Raw genomic sequence first — 19,233 nt, 5'->3', positions numbered from 1 at the left:
TTGAATTTTATCAGTTGTTGGGGTATTTGGATGCAACCCCATTATCAGACATGAGTTTTGCAAAAGTGTTCTTTCAGTCTCTGCCTTGTCTTTCATTTCTCAACAGTCTCTTTTGCAAAGCACAAGTTTTAGTTTTAATATAGTCCAACTAATCTTTTTTTCCGACGTAGATTCTTCTTCTGGTGTCCTGCCTGGAAACTCATCAAAATCACAAAGCCATGTTGATTTTCTCCTGTGTTTTCTTCTAGAAGCTTTATATTTTACATCTAGGACTTTGGTCCGTTTAGAGTCAGTATTTATAAAAGTATAAGGTCTGGGTATAGGTTAAATTTTTTTGACTTTATACTCTGAACTGTTTCATCACTATTTACGGAAAAGACTGTTTTTCTTCATCAAATTGTGCTTGTGCCTTTGTCAAGTAAAACTGAGTAATTTTGGTGCAGGTCTGTGAGAGGGCCTGCCATTCCGTTGCACTGAACGCTGCATCTCTCCTTTAATCACTGTCTTGATTATTACAGCTCTATTGTAAGCCTTGAAATCGGATGAGTCCTACAACTTTGCTTTTCTTTCTCAGAATTGTTTCGTTTATGACAGAGTCTTTGGTTTTCAATACAAATTTTAGAGTCAGTATGTCAGTATCTGCAAAGAGCTTGCTGCCATTTTGAATGGTATTCTCTCGTGTCTATAGATAAATCTGGGACGAATTGAAATCTTAACAGTCATGAGTCCTCCAGTCCATGTATATGAAATCTCTCTCCTTTTAGTTAGATCTTCTTTTATTTCTTTCATCACTTCTTGTGGTTTCCCACAAACAATTCCTTGGCATAGTCCTTACATTTATAACTAAATGCTTCATATGTAGATTGCTACTGTAAAAGACCGTTTTAAAAAAATCAAATTCTGATTGGATTACTGCTCATGTATGGGTAACCAGTCTTTGTGTGTGGGTTGACCTTGTATCTTGTGGCCCTGCTAGACTCTCTTGTTAATTCAACACTATTTTTGTGATTTTTAAAAAGTTTTCTACCCAGATAAGCGTGTCTTTTGCAGGAAAAGGAGATCCTTTTACTACAATATTTCCAGTCTCTCCCCTTTTCGTTTCTTTTTCTTTTCTTATCAAACAAGCTGGGATTCCATTGCGTGTTGAACAGGAGTGATGACAGCAGACATGTCTTGGGGGAAAGCGCCCAGTCTGTCACCCTTAAGCATTAAGTCACGTGCAAGTTTTCATGGATCTTTTTTGCCAGGCTGAGAAAGTTCCCCTGTCTTGCTAAGTTTACTGAGAGTTTTTAAGGTGGATGCTGTTGAATGGTATCAAAAGCATTCTGCACCAGTTGGTATGATTTATGACTTTTCTGCTTTAGCCTGTTGATGTGGTGAACTACACCGACTACTTTTCAAGTGTTGAAGGGGTCTTGTATGCCTGAAAGATATTGCATTTGGTTATGGTATATACTGATTTTTATACATGGTTGGATTCAATTAGCTAGTATTTTGCTGAGGAATTTTGTGTCAATGTTTGTGAGAGATACTGGTGTGTAGTTTTCCTTACTTGCAATGTTTTGTCTGTCTTGCTCTTAGGGGAATGCAGATCTCAAAGAATGCGTTAAGAAGCGTTCTTCTGCTTCTGTTATGTGGAAGCACTGGTGAACTCTTGGCAGCACTTCTTCCCTAAGTGTTTGTTTAGAGTTCATTAGGGAAAAAGTACGGCCCGGCTAATACATACAGAAACTATTCAGGTTATCTATCTTTCTCTAAGTGTGTTGGTGTCTTTCAGAGAATCTGGCCATTTGGTCTACTGTACAAAATTTGCAGGCATGGAGTTGTTAATGGTATACCTTGATTACCATTTTAGTGCCCATGAGATCAGTAGTGATAGCCTTTCTTTCAGTTCAGATGTTGGTAACTTGCATCTTTGCTCTCTCTTTTCTTCAGGAGCTAGAGGTTTACCTTTTTCACTGTGCCTTTCAAAGAACCAGCTTTTGGCGTCATTACATTTTGCTGTGATTTTCCTGCTTTCAACTTCATTAATTCTGCTCTAAATGTTATGATTTATTTTCTTCAACTTACTTTAGGTTTAAATTGGCCTCCAGTCCTACTTTCCTAAGGTGAAGGTTCAAGTTATTGATTTTAGATCATTTTTCTCCAATACATGAGTTTATGCTGTATGTTTCATTTCCCTCTCGCAATGCTATCGCTCCATCAAAATCCTTTGATAAGTTTTGTTTTCATTGTCATTTAGTTCAAAATGTCTTTAAGTTTCTCTGGGGCCTTCTGATTTCATCCATGTGTTGAATGAAAGGTTTTGTTTAATTTCCAACCATGTGTGGATTACCCATCTATTCCTCTGTTGTTGATTTCCACCTTAATATGATTGCGGTGTGAGAACACAGTTTTAATGACTCTGGTTCCTTAATATTTGTGAAGGTGTGTTTTCTGTCCCCAAATATGGTCCATCTTTGTGAATGTTCCCTGTCAGTTTGAGAGGCTGTGGATCCTGCTGTTATTGGATGGAGTATTCTATCGAAGCCAAGTAGATCAAGTTAAAGGATAATGCTTTTCAATTATTGATATCTTTTCTGATTGTCTGCCTGCTTGATTGACCAATTACTGGAAGAGGGGCATTGGAATCTCCCACTACAACCAAAGATTTATGTATTTCTCTTTGAACTTCTATCAGATTTTGCCTGATAGATTTTGATGTTGTGCTATTAGGAGCTTACATATTTAGGATCGTTCTGGCCTCTTGGAGAATTGACCCCTTAATTATTGTGTAATACCCTTCTCTATCCCTGGCGATTTTCCTGGTTCTCATGTCTGCTTTGTCCAAATTAAGCTAATTGATACAGCTCCTGCATCTTTCTTTGCATGAGTGTTAGCCTGCTAAGCTTTCCTCCAACTCTGTACTTTTAAATTATCTGAGTCTTTATACTGAACGTGGGGTTCTTGTAGGTTACACATAGTCGGGTTATTCCTTTGTCCACTCTGAAAATTGGTCTGTCTATAATGGGTGTGCTGAGACCGTTCTCATTTAAAGTGGTTTTGATATAACTGCATTACTCTCAACTCTAATTGCAGCTGTTTTCTGTTCATGGCGTTTATCCTTTGTTTCCTTTTGGCCCTTCTTTTTCTGCCCTCGGTGGATTTAACTGTGCTTTTTACACGATCCTCTTATCCCCTCTCTTAGCATATTGCTTATACTGCTTTTTAACTTGTTTTTATGGGTACCCTAATGTTACAGTAGGCACTCTTGCTAATCGAAGTCCAGTCCACCTTCAAATAACACCGTACAGCTTCATGTGTAGTTCAGGTAGCTTATAACAGAGTATTCCCAATTCATCCCTCCTATCACTTGGGAAAATTTGTCCATCATTTCACTTACGCATATGCTATAATCACCCAATACATTGTTACAATCATATTTGGGGGGGGGTGGGGAAGGAATTTTAGATGACACGAGAATAAGAAACATAAAAGTTCTCAACTTAACACACCTCTGTTTTACTTCCCTGACTCTCTTCTTTTCTTTAGATAGAGCCAAGTTACTGACCGATATTATTTCCCTTCTGCCTGAAGAACGTTTCTTAACATTTCTTACAAAGCAGGTTTCCTGGAGATTAATTTGCTCAATACCTTCTGTCTGAGAAGCCTTTATTTCTTGTTCACTTTTGAATGATGATTTTGCTGGAAACAGAATTCTAGGTAGGTGGTTTTCCGTTTCGATCAACACTTGAAATAATTCACTCAAGTTTTCTCCTTTGCACAATTTCTGATGAGAAGTTGGCTGTCGTTCTTATCTGGATTCCTCTATAGGTGAAGTGAGGTTTTACTTTAGCTCATACTTTCAACATTTTTCTTAGTCTTTAGCTTTATGCAGTTTGAACATAACATGTCTAGGAGTTTGTGTGTGTGTGTGTGTGTGTGTGTGTGTTTGTGTGTGTGCGTGTGCGTGTGCGTGTGTGTTTAGTATATTTACTGCTTGGTATTCACTGAGATCCCTCAATCTGTGGCTTGGTGTCTGTCATTTATTTTTGCTGTTCTCAGCCCTTATTGCTTCCAAGATTCCTTCTCTATTATCTCTACCTTCATTCTCTTTTTAAATTTGAAATAATATGTTGAAGTTTTTCCAATATCACATGGCAGTGTGTTCAGTTTCTTTTTTTTTTCTTTTTCTGTTTTTCTCCTCTTTGCATTTCCATTTCAAAAGTTTCATTGCCCTTTGACCTATTTTCAAGCTAAGGGATTCCTTCCTTGATGGTGCTGAGTCTACTGATGAGCCCCTCATTTCTGTTACTGTAATTTTATTTTCTAGTATTTATTTTCAAGTCATTCTTAGAATTTCCATATCTCTGTTTACATTATCCATCTGCTTTTGCATGTTGTTTATTTTTTCCATTAGATCCCTTAATATATTAATCACAGTTATTTTAAATCCCCCGTTGGACAATTCCAACATGTGTATCATTGTATCAGAGATTGATTCTAACACTTGCTTTGTCTCTTAATTCTCTTGATTTTTTGGCATATTTTGTAATGCTTTGGTTGAAAGCCAGACAATTTATTTTGGGTATTAGGACCTGCTGTAAATAGGAATTTAGGTGTTAATATTTATGTTAATCTGTCCAGGGGCTGGGCTGGGTTTTCAGTTTGCTGTAGTAAAAATGTCAGAGGCTTCCATTTCGAAATCTCTAGTGTCCTTACTTTGGTCTCCACTCTTGAACTTGGACTTCCCAAAGCTCTCCTGCTCAGAGAGAAATGGTGTTTATGCATTGGTTTCGGCTGTAAACCGCTGTTACTTCTCTGCAACTCCATTAATGTTGTGGCAAGGGGTGGAGGAGGGAGAGAATTCTTAGCTTCATGATTGAAATATCTGTGTATTAGAGGGACTTTCCTTGGGCTGCAACCTTCACAAGTGTTTCTCCAGTGGCGTTACCCTCTCCCCATGCGCTCTATCCTTTCCCTGGCTCCACACAGTATTCCCAAATCATTTCCTGGAAGCCTTGACCCCTACTGACTATATTGTTTCCCTTAGCTGAGACAGGAAAGCTGGAGGGCACTAGGGTGAAAGGAATACCCTTCCTGCACCTAGGATCAGGCTCTAGCAAATTTTTTCCATGGAGAGTAGACCTTGTCATGGAAAAGGCTCTGGGGGTATTTTAACAATGATTACCCGTTCTCTCTTCAGCCTCAAAAACTGGGGCATATCTTCAGCATGAGAACCTTTTTCCGGGACCAAAGACCACAAACATGTGGATGCCCCCTAAGACTGCAGCAGATAGGGGTTGGTAGGGAAAGCAGAGCCTCACATTCCTGCTAGTCACATTCAGCCTCATGCAATTAATCTCATTTATCAATTAAGTGTTATCGATTTATGACTGGAGAGGACTCTGATCCTCGGAAAGTAGATCTCAGTGTTGAGACTCTGGGTCGAATGCTCTCTCGAGATTTTACATGATGGTTTGTCTTGCAACCTCACTCACTTCTCTGATGAGTCCAAAAATAGGTTGATTCAGTTTTTTCCAGCATTTGTATTTTTAGAAGGGTTGGGGTTTCCTCTGTTCTTCACATGTTAGACTTGAAATCAGACACCTTATTTATGACCATTTAAAAAATATGCCACAAATAATGTAAGCCTCTGATTTTCACATATCATGGGGAGTACCGAGGGAAGCAAATAAAATTTGAAAGTATGTCTCAGGGAGCCAGCAGGAGGGGTTTATGTCTGTGTGTGCGTGTGTGTGTGTGTGTGTGTGTGTGTTTGCATGTGGTGCAGAGGGTGACAGGTTGCAGGGTTGGGGAGTGGATGGATTGAGAATCAAATGATTTCTGTTTTCATTCAATGCTAGTATTCCTATTTAACATTTCAAATCATGTGTGTGTGTGTGTGTGTGTGTGTGTGTATATGTATATATATATATATATACACACACACACATATATGTATACAGACATATACATGATGTCAGAAAAATAATAGCAGATGTTTGTTATGTACAAATAGTATATAGAAATTTTACACAGAAGACTACATGGAAATTGGAACCATGATTTTGAGGAGATTAAATAAATACCCTCAAATACGTACAGTTCTTAATACAGTTATTATCTGTTGCTTATTGATATCAATTTCAAGTATTTGTTAGCTAGCATGCTTGTATCACTCATGATCACAACAGGTTGGCACACTAATTAGGTGGATAGTAACGTGAAATTTAGTCTCGTGCCCTCCACTAAATCTTGGGGAAACAATGAAAGAGAGGGGACTACGTACCCACTTTGTGAATGAAGAAGTAGACTAAAAGAGATTAAGTGACCTGCTGAAAGTCCTGCACTAAGTAAGCGGTGGATCGTGGACACTCTCCCAAGTCTGTCTGATGTCAGCATCCATGTTCTTGCTCGGTCAGATACTTCTCTGCCTGTCCTAGGATGCACGTGCTTGAGGAGTCACAGCTCTATCAGGAAATGGTGGGGTTTTATTCCAACTAGGTTTGTGAACCAAATTTACCGAGGCAAGTATAAGAAGAGATGAATTCACTCATCCAATTCTTTTTAGAAATCACAAGCCTTTTTAAGTTGCTTTAGAATCTAGAAACAAAGATAAAAATCTTCGAAATTTATTTAATGAAGATAGCCTAAATTGATGAAACAAAATTTATATTTTAAGGCAGGACCAAAAAAAAAAAAAACTTTAAACATCAAATTGTCTCTCTATGTTCATATGGGCCTCCTCCCTCTCCTTAATGTGCAGTGTGCATTCTGATGTGACTTCTTAAAAGGATTGCACTCTTTCTCAAGTCTGTAGGGAGTCATGGTGAGTGGCTGCTTGTTTCGTATGGTTATGGACTATGTATCTTCGGCGAACTTTCTGTAAAATATCAGTAGGTCATTTTGATACATGATCATTTGTCTTGAAAATGTATTTCATTTTGCCTTCGACTTCTAACAGGTGGAACAGTCCTCAGAGCTTTCTGAGAGTCTGTCTCCCAGGTTATAATCATCACTTAGGCTCAAATAAAAGTCCCTGTCTTCTTCACTTGATTGTTAATTGAATTGTCATCCACATTTACTTGGCGTGGTCAGCTGTATATCAGACACATCCAGCAGAGGACACCTGGAGTCTACCATGCACTGGCCCTTGGTACCAACTCAGGCACTATGAGCCCCACCAGCTTCTCGGCATTCCTCAGGTGAGTTCTCTTGATAGCCAGACATCATTGCATTAAAATGATATCCTGAGTTTTACTCGAGCTGTTTTTCTAGGGACTTGGAGTCTTAAGGGGGGGACCAGTACATTTCCTAGGCGATGACCTGGTTGGGGGAGGGGGTTAGTTCCTAGGCAGGGACTTAAGTGGAACTTTGGAGTGAAGTGGGTTGACTAGACTTTTTGAAAAATGTGGCTTAACCTGGAATGATTATGTATATATGATCTGAACAAACTGTTCAGTTTGCTAGTGAAGGGAGAGACTGAGCCTGCTCAGCTCTGGAGACAAGGGACACTTGCTCCTTCCAGCCATAAGGCATTCTCAGGTGACTGACAACCTAGCAGAAGTGTCTCAGGATTAATCTTTGTGACGTGCAGTGCTCCCACATGGGATCCCGCTACAATCAGTGAGTAAATTCTGCAGGCCGGGGAGGCACAACCAGGCTGATATCATCTAATGCTCTGAGCATCCGTGGCAGTTTTAGATTGTGGGAGGAAGAAACCACAACACGAAAGAGAGCTGAACCAACTCAAGGGTAATTCCTTGGGGAGCTAGGCTCAAAGCAGCACACATGTGCTCCATCACTCTGCCCTCAGAAAGTTATGCAGATCATATGTGAATCAGGCGGCCAAATTAATAATGGGAAACCCCTCCTCAAAGGCTGAACTGCTCCCTGATGGGCAGCCACCCACTGGAACGTGGCTGGCTTCATGTACAATAAAAACGAAGCCAATACTTGCAAGAATTTGTCTTAGCATGTAAATGGCCAGGATGGAGCTCTCTTACCATTTCAAAACTGTAGAGCAAGCCGGCTTGAGAAAACATCTTTTCAAAATCCTGACCCTGAGAGAACAAAAGTATTCCTGGGAGGAATCTTGAAGATATAACCCTTAACATACGCTTAAAATGTAAACAGAGCCCACATGGCCTGAGACCACAGCCTTGGCCTAGTCAGTAAAGCCTAAAACTGAATGAGAAATAAAAGGAGGAAAGAGGCCTTTTTTACACTCAAGCCAGGAAACTATGAGATTTCTCTCTGTATCTATGTATGTCTGTGTGTACGTTATAAATATGACATGTCTCTAAGGCCAGATGATAAAATCAAAATTAATTTCTTAAAGAGCTCTATTTAACAGACTTAAAAGTAAGCCATTATAAATCAGATATTTCTAAATGTAACTTAAAAGATTCTTGCTTTTTTTTAAGGGTCACGTGATCTAGGACTAATTTTTAATGCGTGAGTACAAGTTTAAGTTGATGGTTTAATTAAATAGAGATGTCTTTAGAGGCACCAGCATTAAGTATAGTACTTTTAGTGTACCTAGGTTTCTTGAAAGTCGATAAGGTCATGTTCTCTCTGTTATAAAAGATGTGAACAAGAAAATTAACTTAGTATGGTGATATTTTCATAAGTAATGAAGTAGAGCTAAATGGGGTAACAATTTTGAGGTGGGCTCTTTAAGAATAATTATGTTCTTGAGTATGTCTACCTAAACACAATTTTTCCATATTTCTGGTAACTTGGAACGTTAGAGTTCTGCTAAATTAATTTAAATGATGGAAATTCATTGAATGTCTAGATCATTTCAATAAGACAAAATATTGAAACATTACTTGCTAAAGAAGTCTATGTTTACTCTTTTGACCTCTTATTACAAAGAGATTAAATATGTTTGAAACTTAATAAATATTTTTTGTACTTCACTGGAATTTTGAACTATGAAGGGGCATATCTTTCTAAGAATTACTTTTTAAAAGGAAAACCTGAGAAAACAGTTCTATGAATAGGGAAAGCTGACAAAGATTGGATTGAGTATAATTAAATGATTGGATTTTAATACTAAAGGTCAAATGGCCCAAAGCTAGACTTTGGTTTCTTCTTTGTTAAGGGTTCGAAGTTTTCCTGAAATATTGGTAAACTTTTGGTAACAGATTGAAAAGTTTCTTTAGCACTTAAGTAACCCGTTGTAACTTTCTATACTTGCCCTTGAAATCTTTCACTGTCACTTTGATTAAATGAGTAAGTACTGTTTCACAGTGACTTATGGTTCTACTTGACCAAGTGTTTAAAACCTTCTGATATCTTTGACAAACTTGCTCAAATCAAGTCCTAAAGGACGTTGTTTTGGCCTCTACCTAACTTTGGAACGCTTCAGAGGGCCCCTGAGCATCTCAAAAGAGCGATGTTGAATTAATTAAGATTACTTGGTATGTTAAATTCCATGGGAAACATGACCAAATGAGTAACGATAAATCTTCTTAGGTTAAATTGTATGGGGAAATTTTTTTTAATATAAATGTTCTAGAAGTTACAAGGAACTCCTAAAATTTGGTATGTCGTGCTATGTTATTACCTGAAAATATTGTATGTCATAGAAATAGCCAACTTTCCTCGGCAGTTGCACTGTAATCAGGTCATTAACCATGCTTTTAAGTTTTTTGTCATTTGTAGACAGTTACTGTCTTACGCTGATGCTTTTACAGAAATGCTGGTAGATGCCTTGTCTTTATGCTCCAAAACTAAATTAGAGTCAGTAGCAAAAAGACCTCACCTTATATGGGGTTTATTTCAGCAATGGCTCTCTTATGGAAGGCCGCTGAAGAAAAAGTAATGGGGTCTCCTTTAACTGTTTATGTCCCACATTCAGCTGAGTCTCTTCTAAACTCTCACCACACTCACCACTATTCTGTAAGTTGACTAACTTTTTATGAAGTATTGTCGCTTTCTGCACTTCATACTACCTTGGTTCAATTCAATAATCTTAACCCTGGAACTTTGCTTCCAGCACCACAGGAAGAAAACAATCACGACTGCAAATTATTTACTGATTATCTTCTTGGGCCCAAGAATGATTTCCAGGAAGCTCCTACTGGTAAGGTTGGTCTAATTTAATTACAGATGGGTCCTAAGTAAAGGGTGAGCAGGGAAATTGCCAAGCTGGGTATGCAATAGTGCCCACTGTGGACTTAAATGGAAGCTCTTATTTACCAGAAACAGTGTCAGCACATCAAGCCAAATTAATTGCCTTAACCTGAGCTTGTCAACTAGCTTACACACAGGTAATAAATATTTATACTGACAATCACTATCCTTTTCGAGTGGTGCACAACTTTGGAATGCTGTGGAAACAATGAGGTTTTCAACCTCTTCAAGACAGCCTATTAATAACATGAAAAACAGGTTGCAGAGTTACTATTATACAACTGTGAAGACAGTCTGCAATTATTAAAAGACCAGGGCATTCCAAACCTGACACCATGTGCGCTAAAGGAAATCAGCTTGCTGACGCTGCAACCAAACTGGCAGGTTTCAATACTCATCCTGTCCAGTCTCAAGAATATCCACTGCTCTCCATACACCCTGCTAAACCTTTGCAAGACTTCCTTCTAAAGGCTCAAGAAATCGCCACTAAAGGAGGGAAACAGATAGGGAAACATAAGGGGTAATTTTGACCTCACCACACAAATATAGATTGGACCTGCTTTTAAAAAGAGAATTCTATACTATCTGTTGGAGCATAATTGTGGTCACTCCAGCATGTCTATTCCTTAACTCACAGGACACCCAACAAAATGTTTGTATGGGGAAAACTATATTTTTGGAAAATTTCACCCATGATGGTTCAAGGGAAATATATTACACTATTGTCAGGGTCTTCTTGAGGCACATTTTCAAAATTGGTAGCAAAGTCCTTTTACAGTGAACTTCAAGGAGATGAAAACCTTAAGGATCACGGATTACAATCTAGAGATTTTATTTGTAAGGACACCAAATAAAAGATTCCTCGCAGCTATGATGGAAATGAGCTTCTCAGGTATTATTAACTAATCCATGCACAGTCAAACTGAAAGACATAAATTCACGGATTCACACTCACATTTTAAAAATGCCCCTCCACCTGACTGGACTTCAAACCTCTTTCTAACACCTGGATTAGACTAACTAAAACCAGTATCACCAAAATCCAATTTCTGCATTGAAGAATCCCCTACCTCATCTAGGTGAAATTGTGTGTAAATGGTTCAGCTCTGGGAATTTGTGGCTTAAATCTCACCTTATGACTTTGTTGTTGTTGTTTGCTATATTGATTGCGCTCTGTATCATTTATAGAGTAACAGTCTCTTGTGGCTCTAGATGTAGAGTCAAAACTCCAACTGAAATATTGATGTCTAAATGACTTGAAATTATTTATCATATCTGTAGTTCTGTTTCAGATAGTCGGCATGCAACACTGTGGAAAACAGTATGGTGATTCCTCAAAAGACTAGGAATAGACTTACCATATGACCCAGGAATCCCGCTCCTGGGCATATATCCAGAAGGAACCCTACTTCAAAAGGATACCTGCACTCCAGTGTTCATAGCAGCACTATTTACAATAGCCAAGACATGGAAACAGCCTAAATGTCCATCGACAGATGACTGGATAAAGAAGACGTGGTAGATTTATAGAATGGAATACTACTCAGCCATAAAAACCAACAACATAACGCCATTTGCAGCAACATGGGTGCTCCTGGAGAAAGTCATTCTAAGTGAAGTAAGCCAGAAGGAGAAAGAAAAATACCATATGAGGTCGCTCATATGTGGAATCTTAAAAAAAAAAAAAGAACATAAATACAAAACAGAAACAGACTCATAGACATAGAATACAAACTTGTGGTTGCCAGGGGGGAGGAGAGTGGGAAGGGACAGACTGGGAGTTTGAAACTTGTAGATATTGACAGGCATATCTAGAATAGATCAACGAGATCATGCTGTATAGCACAGGGAAATATATACAAGATCTTGTGGTAGCTCGCAGCGAAAAAGAATGTGACAATGAATATATGTATGCTCACGTATAACTGAAGAATTGTGCTCTACACTGGAAATTGATGCAGCACTGTAAAATAACTATAACTCAATAAAAATGTAAAAATAGAAACAAAAACAAACAAACAAACATACAGAAATCAGTATCATTTCTTTACACTAACAATGAAATATCAGGATAGGCAAGTAAAAAAGCAATCCCAGCAGGCACGTGAAAAGCTGCTCAACATCACTAATTATTAGGGAAACCCAAGTCCAAACCACAATGAATTATTACCTCACACTGGCCAGAATGGCTGTCACCCAAATGTCTACAAATAATAAGTGCTGGAGTGGATGTGGAGGAAAGGGATCTCTTATTTATTGTTGGTATGAATGTGATTTGGTGCAGCCACTATGGAAAACAGTATGGACATTCCTTGAAAACATAAAAATTGAACTCCCATACGATCCAGCACTTCCACTCCTGGGTGTACATCTGGAAAAATACAAAACCCCTTTTTCACCCTAACTTGGTTGTTAATTGAGTCTTCATCAAGAAAATCCGATTCCAGTATCTGGAAAATATAGTACATGCACACAAGCCCACAAATACTCATACACACAGAAATATGGATCTAGTTCATTCAGTAACAGGCATTTAATTTTTATCCATACGGTTTGACTGTATAAAGTTCAGCAGTATATAGGAAACCTACCACATCCTGGGAGCTTTTCTACTCAGGAGAAGATGGTGTAATAATAAGACACACTTTAGCATTTTAATAATCCATCACATCAATGGGTCAGAGCAGAAAAACAATATAATTGGAACTGCTGGGAGAAAAAACTCTAGGAATTCAGTTTATTTCTGATGAACTCTCTCTATGGTTTCTCTCATTTCTTGTCCACAGATCTATCCTCAATTGACAGAACTGTGTTAAAACCCTTTAAGACTACCCGTCCACAATCCCTTACCTGAAACACTTGGGACCATATGTTTCAGAATTTATATACTGTTCTTTACAGAAGAGCCATTGCAGGGTCTGAAATAGCGCTGCAGAATCTAATAAGACAATAATTTCTGCAGCAAAACATAAATAGTCATGCCAAAAAGGATAAATAAAGACAAGAAACAGCCTCATGTCCGTGCGGGTCATGTTTTGCTGGCAAATGAGTCAGGAAAAGTAACATTGGTTTTCATAGACTTTGACATTTCAGACTTATAAGGGATTTTGAGTGTGAAGCATGTTCCTATCAATTCTGCTTGTATTTCATACGTTTTTTTCCATTTATGTTTGTTAGATTTTCTTTTATTGAAGTATAACATACAAAGAAAAGAGAGTACAAATCATAAATGACAACAATTTGATAACATTTCACAAAGTCAACAGGTGCATGTAACCACCACGGAGACAAAGATAAAGAACATTACTGGTACCCAGAACCCTATATTACGATCTTATCTTGTCATTACACCTGAATGTTAACCAGGATTCTGACCTATGTCACCATAAGGGTTTTTGCGGCCTGTTTTTAAACTTTATAGAAGTAGAATTATGAATCATGTACATTTTAATGCCTGGCTTCTTTTTTTACCCATTTACTCTCTTAATTTTCTTTTAATTTTTTCTGTATGAATAAATTTTTATTGACGTATAGTCAGTTTACAATGTTGTATCAATTTCCAATGTACAGCATAATGCTTCAGTCATACTGAATACACATATATTTGTTTACATACTCTTTTTCACCATAAGTTACTACAAGATATTGGATATAGTTCCCTGTGTTATACAGTATGAACTTGTTGTTTATCTATTTCATACATATTAGTTAGTACTTGCAAATCTCAAACTCCCAATTTATCCCTTCACACCCCCTTCCCGCCCTGGTAAGCATAAGTCTGCTTTCTATGGCTGTGAGCCTGTTTCTCTTTTGTAAATAAGTTTGTTTTATCTTTTTTTTTTCAGATTCCACATATAAGTGATATCATATGGTATTTTTCTTTTTCTTTCTGGCTTACTTCACTTAGAAAGACAATCTCCAGGTCCATCCATGTTGCTGCAAATGGCATTAGTTTATTTTATTTTATTTTTGTGGCCGAGTAGTATTCTGTTGTATAAATATATCACAACTTCTTTATCCAGTCGTCTGTCGGTGGACATTTAAGTTGTTTCCATAACCTGGTCATTGTAAACAGTGCTGCTATGAACATTGAAGTGCATGTATCTTTTTGAATTAAGGTTCCCTCTGGATATATGCCCAGGAGTGGGGTTGCTGGATCATATGGCAAGTCTATTTTCAGTCTTTTGAGGAATCTCCATACTGTTTTCCATAATGGCTGCACCAAACTAAATTCCCACCAACACTGTAGGAGGGTTCCCTTTTCTCTACACCCTCTCCAGCATTTATTGTTTGTGGACTTTTTTTTTAATTTAATAGACTTTATTCTTTTAGAGCAGTTTCAGGTTCAGAATAGAATTGAGCAGAAAATGCAGAGTTCCCACGTAACCCTCCCCACCCACACGTACATACTCCCTTACCCTCAAAATCCTTTATCAGTGTGGCATAGTTGGTACAATCGAAGAACCAACGTGGGCACATTATTATCAACCAAAGGCCATAGTTTACATTAGGGTTCACTCTTGATGTTTTGCATTCTATGGGTTTTAACAAATGCATAATGACATGTAGCCACTGTAGTAGCATACAGAATAACTTCATTGCCCTAAAAATCCCTTGCGCTCCATCTATTCATTCCTCCCTCCCTCCCTCTCCCCAAACCCCTGGAAACCACGATGCTTTTCTTGTTTCTGTAGCTATGTCTTTTCCAGAATGTCATTTGGGTGGAATTGCACAGTTTGTAGCCTTTTCAGACTGGCTTCTTTCATTTAGTAGTGTGTCTTTTAAGTTTCTTCTATGTCTTTCATGGCTTGATAGATCTCTTTTTTTTTTTAACTGCACATATACTTTTTAGTTTACATATATGTACTATTTATTGTTTCTAAGAACGTTTATAGAGCTTTAGCTTTTCAAACTTACATAGATATCAAAAGAATAAAGCCAACCACAAAATAAGAATTAACTCAAACAGACGCATACACCCTGCTATTAACAGCAACATTATTTATAATTGCCAAGACATGGAAGCATCCCAAGTGCACATCAACAGTTAAATAGATAATGAAGATGCAGCATACATATATGCAATGGATTACAACTCACCCATAAAAAAGAAGGATATTTTGCCATTTGTGGGCCCTTCATTCACTTTTTTTTCCACTTCAAAACCCAGAATTTTAAAACTGGCAGAGACATTTCCATTACATCAAAAACAACAGAATACCTAGAAATAAAGTTAACCAAAGAGGTAACCTTTATACTCTGAGAACCGAAATGACACAAAGAAATGGAAAGATTTCTTGTGCTCTTGGATTGGAAGAATCAACGCTATCAAAATGGCCACACTACCCAAAGCAATCCACAGATCCAACTCAACCCTTATCAAAATACTCGTGACATTCCTCACAGAACTGGAACAAACACTCTCAGAATTTATAAGGAACCACAAAAGACCCCGAACAGCCAAAGAAATCTTTTGCAGGTCTCTCTTTTTCTCTCTGTCTTCTTTCTGTTCTCTTTTCTTATGGTTTGACTACTAGAGAAGGTCTTTAACATTAGTTGTAAAGCTGGTTTGGTGATGCTGAAATCTTTTAGCTTTTGTTTATCTGTGAAGCTTTTGATTTCTCCATCAAGTCTGAACGAGAGCCTTGCTGGATGGAGTATTCTTGGTTGTAAGTTTCCCCCTTGCATCACTGTAAATACATCGTGCCACTCCCTTCTGGCCTGTAGAGTTTTTGCTGAAAAATCAGCTGATAATCTTGTGGGAGTTCCCTTGTTTGTTATTCGTTCCTTTTCTCTTGCTAATTTTAATATTTTCTCCTTACCCTTAATTGTTGTCAATTTGATGACTATGTGCCTTGGTGTGTTCCTCTTTGGGTTGATTCGGTGTGGTACTCTCTGAGCTCCCAGGGCTTGGGTGACTGTTTCCTTTCCAAATAAGGAGGTTATCTTGGGTGGGGCAGGTCTAATCAAGTGAGTCCTTAAAATGACCTGGGCCCCTCCTGAGAAACTCAAGTATAGGAGGTTGTATGGAGGGTTCCATGGTTCAAAGAGCTGTGGGCAGCCTCTAAGAGCTGAGACTGGAACTGAATTCTGCAAGTAATCTGAATGATTGTGGAAGTGGGATTCCTCCTTAAAGCCTCCACGAAGAATCGTAGGCTGGCCAACACCTGATTTCACCGTGTGATACAGTGAGCAGAGAACAAAGCCTTGGACTTCTGTCCTACAGAACTGTGAGCTAATAAATGCACATTGTTTTTAAGCTGCTAGATTTTTGGTAGTTTGTTATACATGAATAGGCAGTCAGTACAGTGGGAGGGTATAGCTCAAGTGGTGGAGCACATGCGTAGCATGCGTGAGATCCTGGGTTCAATCCCCAGGACTTCCTCTAAGAATAAATAAATAAGTACACCTAATTACCTCCCCCACCAAATAAATAAATACAGACAACTAATACAGAGAGAATTGCTGGGTTATAGAGAATGCACATGTTCAGCTTTAATAGATCATGCCAAACGGTATTCCAAAGTGGTGGGACCAATTTATACTCTCACCAGCATTAGACAGTTCCTCCATATCCTCACCAATACTTGATATTGTTAGTTTTCTTGGCTTTTCTAGTAGATGCTTTGTGATATCTCACCTGGATTTTAAAGTGCTTATCCCTAGAGAGTGAGGTTGAGCAGCTTTGTTGGTGTTGTTGTTGTTCATTGGTCAGTTAGTTGGATGTCTTACTTTGTGAACGTCCTGTTCTATATATATATATATATATATATATATATATAGATCTTTTATCTATATGTATATATGTGTATAGATAGATAGATAGATAGATAGATAGAGACACAGATATAGATAAAGACATAGATATATAACTGATTTTTCATTGCATTGTCTTTTTTTCTTGATTTTAGGAGGCATTATATCCTGTACATAAGACAATGGTGGGATATACATGCCGCCAGTATTTTTTCCCATTCTGAGGTTTATCCTCTAAACGTGTCTTTTGATGAACACAAGTCCCTATTTTGATAACAACCAAATTATTGATGTTTTTCTTAATTGTGAGAGCTTTAAGGGTCCTATTTTCAGTCTCTTTGCCTACCAAAAGATCATAAAGATATGCTCATTTGTTCATTTCTATAAGCTTTAACTTCTAGAATTAATTTTTGTGTACTTCATAAGTAGGGGCCAAAGTTAATTTTCCCCATATTGTTAGATATCTAATTAGTCCAGATCTACCTATTTAAAAGGCTATCCTTCCCCCCCAAGCACTGCAGTAGCACATTTGTTGTAAATGACGTGACCATGCTTGTGTGAATCAGTTCGTGGACCCTTCCCTTTGTTCCATTGGTCTATTTGTCTTTTCTTGTGCTCCTACCACACTATCTTTAGACAGCCTTGGCTGTTCCTGGATCTCTGTTGTCCATATACAATTTAGAAGCAATTTCCATTTTCAAAAAAAAAAAAACTGCTATGAATTTGATTGGAATTGCAGTGAATCCGTAGATCATCTTCACAAGAAATTTCTCTTCAAGTCACTTTTTAATTATTGTCTCCTAATACATAAACATGCTATATCTCTGATTCACATAGATCTTCTTTAACTTCTCTCAGAAATGTCATGTTATGCGTGGGCAGAAGTCTTGGGGCTCCTTCATTAGATTTGCTCCTAGGTGTTTACTCTTTTCTGATGCTATAATAAATGGCATTTAAATTGTTTCTCTCTATAATTGTAATGCTAGTATATACAAATCCAATTGGATTTTGTAATATTGACCTTATATCTAGCAAGCATCCTAAACTTACTTATGAATTATAGTATCAGATATACACATTGTTTTAGATTTTAATGTAAACAATCTGTTGTCCCTCTTTTATCTATTTAAGAGCAGAGAAGACTTTCTCCAAAACTCCAAGCAGACTGGCACCCATAGCTCATCGACTACAACTAGGTAGGGAACGCCCATTAGTAAACCAGTCACTGGAAGGGTAAGGAGATTGCAACGACCTGGTTAGTCGACCATACTCTCTGTATAATCAGATACACTGTGTGATGGGCCACAGTTTTCTTAATTCTACCCAAATATGTAAATACCTGGAAATGAAATCTTTGATCAGAAAGGTGAAAATCAGGAGATAGATGATGATGGGTTGATACTGGTGGAATATCCCTCCAGGGGATATGAATGAGCTGAAATTACAGCTCTTAAGGTATATCACTTCTGAAGCAAAGGGTAATATGTTTAGTATTTGAAAACCATTTGTTGATTGTGGAGGAAGAATTAACTCTTAAAATGAAGTAATTTACTTCACACATAAACTCCTGGTGATTATAAGATTCAAAATTATCACATTATAGGTCACTACAAGATACAGAATATAGTTCCCTGTGCTATACAGAAGAAACTTGTTATCTGTTTTATATATAGCTGTTACTATCTGCAAATCTAGAAATCCCAATTTATCCCTTCCCACCCTCTTTCCCCCCTGGTAACCATAAGTTTGTTTTTCAATGTCTGTGAGTCTGTTTCTGTTTTGTAGATGAATTCATAGTGTCCTTTTTCTTTGTTTTAGATTCCACATATGAGTGATATCATATGGTATTTTTCTTTCTCTTTCTTGCTTACTTCACTCTGAATAACCATCTCCAGATCCATCCATGTTGCTGCAAATGACATTATTTTAGTCTTTTTTATGGCTGAGTGGTATTCCATTGCATAAATATACCACAGCTTCTTTATCCAGTCATCATCGGTTGATAAACACTTAGGTCGTTTCTATGTCTTGACCACTATAAATAGCGCAACTGTGAACATTAGGGTGCAGGTATCTTTTTGAATTAGAGTTCCCTCCGGATACATGCCCAGGAGTGCGATTGCTGGATCGTACGGTAAGTCTAATGTTAGTTTTTTGAGGAATCTCAATACTGGTTTCCATAATGGTTGTACCAGACTACATTCCCACCGACAGTGTAAGAAGGGTTCCCTTATCTTCACAGCCTCTCTAGCATTTATCGTTTGTGGGCTTTTGAATGATGGCCATTCTCACTCATATGAGGCGATACCTCGTTGTAGTTTTTATTTGCATTTCTCTTTTTTTAACTTTTTT

At 37.8% G+C, this 19,233-nt stretch overlaps 1 long non-coding RNA gene across 1 annotated transcript; it reads left to right on the top strand.

Moving 5' to 3' along the window:
* Positions 1–7,055: 7,055 nt before the first annotated feature.
* On the top strand, positions 7,056–12,276 carry LOC140691988 (uncharacterized). Its single transcript, XR_012067590.1, has 3 exons — positions 7,056–7,187; positions 9,989–10,075; positions 11,407–12,276. It is a non-coding gene; the product is annotated as an uncharacterized lncRNA (long non-coding RNA).
* Positions 12,277–19,233: the final 6,957 nt, after the last annotated feature.

The sequence above is a fragment of the Vicugna pacos genome, chromosome X (genome assembly GCF_048564905.1).
Source record: "Vicugna pacos chromosome X, VicPac4, whole genome shotgun sequence".
In the NCBI taxonomy this organism is placed as follows: domain Eukaryota; kingdom Metazoa; phylum Chordata; class Mammalia; order Artiodactyla; family Camelidae; genus Vicugna; species Vicugna pacos.
This window is presented reverse-complemented; position numbering and strand designations above follow the sequence as displayed.